Source organism: Rhododendron vialii, chromosome 7a (genome assembly GCF_030253575.1).
Source record: "Rhododendron vialii isolate Sample 1 chromosome 7a, ASM3025357v1".
NCBI classification, from domain to species: Eukaryota; Viridiplantae; Streptophyta; class Magnoliopsida; order Ericales; family Ericaceae; genus Rhododendron; species Rhododendron vialii.
Window position 1 is genome coordinate 16,719,322 of NC_080563.1, and position 1,668 is coordinate 16,720,989.

Sequence of the window (1,668 nt, forward strand, 5' to 3'; positions counted from 1 at the left end):
ATGACAAAAACTCCAGTAATTGGTAATCTAACAGTATCGTAGTTGGTTATTGCTTTTTCATTTTAGTTGTATATTTTGTGTTGGGAATTAACTTCATGTATTCTTTACATATTTTTTCCTTCCCATTCAATGGAGAACATAAAACTTCAAACTGCTTCTTGTTTGACCAAAATTGTTTCGATCAAGTATAACCTTAATATCATTTTTGTATGTATTTGTCGATTATTGCGTGATTTTTAGTTCAAGTATGTGGTCTGTTGTTAAGCCTTTTGGTCTTCGTTGTGTGGGTGGATCATTATCATCTGAAAATATTACGGAAGTTATCCATTAGGTTGTGTTTGAATTTGGGTAAATTACAGTTAACCCCCTTTAACTAACACCCGGGGACACTTAACTCTCTCTAACTATAAAATTGGACACTTAACCCCCTTTAACTATTGGAAATCCATTCCCAGCTCACTTCCGTTAGCATTCTGTTAGGATTTGGATGGAAATTGGCACATGCAAGTCTCATGCTCACTTATTTGAAGTATAGGGACGTTATTGCCCTTTCTCCTTATCTCACCCCATTTCCCTAGTGAAGTAAAAAGGCCATACATCAGTAAATGAGCCTCTTGTTTGCACATATTTAGATGTCCTCAAAGAGTTGTGTCTTTATGTGGCTGCAACAAAGACAGTTTCTTTTTATGCAGTTCGTACTAGTATATCAAAAAAGATTTGACCTTTGGTGACCAATATTTTCATTAGTCGCAAGGGGCGGAGCTAGAATTTTTGGTTGGTGGGGTCAAAAACAAAATCCATATGCAAGTTATTTAATTTTTCCATTTCATTGGCTATTCCAAGAAATAACTTGATTAAGAGATTAATTATAAGGTAGATATGCATTGATAAATGTGATTTTGCTTAAATTACAATTGGTCTCAAATACGTAATATATTTTGAAATTGATGCATTCTATTAACTCCTAAAACAAGAGAATGCTTGTGATATCTATCTATCTGAAGCAAGTTTGAGCAGTTTGTCCAATTCTAAAATTTCTCGTAAGTAGTAAAATTTGGCTACAAATCATCAAATTCGCAAAACGTTTTGGCGACCAATTTGGAGTTACTAGTGACTAGTGTGTTTGTCGCAAATCACCCTTTCGAGACACTTTTCTTGATCCCAACAATGTTCAAAGCAGGGAAAGATACACCGTCCAAGGGACAAAAAGAGCAACCATTTGCCAGTTCAATATATTTTTTGCAGAACAATGTCTGTGCACTTCAAAATAAAAATTGCTTGGCCTTGCCCAAAGTAGGTAAATTCCAAATCCTCTACCGATCTCCTTCACCTTACAAATATCACTTCATGATCTTCTACCCAACATTAAATTTGCCTGGCCTTGCCCAAAGTAGGTAAATTCCAAATGCTCTACCAATATCCTTCACCTTACAAATATCACTTCATGATCTGCTACCCAACATTCGTTGACAACTTTGACAAATGAGTAATTTGAAAATTACGAGCAATATCTCAGTAGATACGCAGTTTGCTTTTTTCTCGGTCGACAATGATAGTAGTAATTGGTGTTGGATTTGCTTAATATCAATTACACATAGGGTCCGTTCGATACATTGCCCATTATTATCTAGTTGCTTATTGCTTGATTATAGAAATAAAGAGATCATG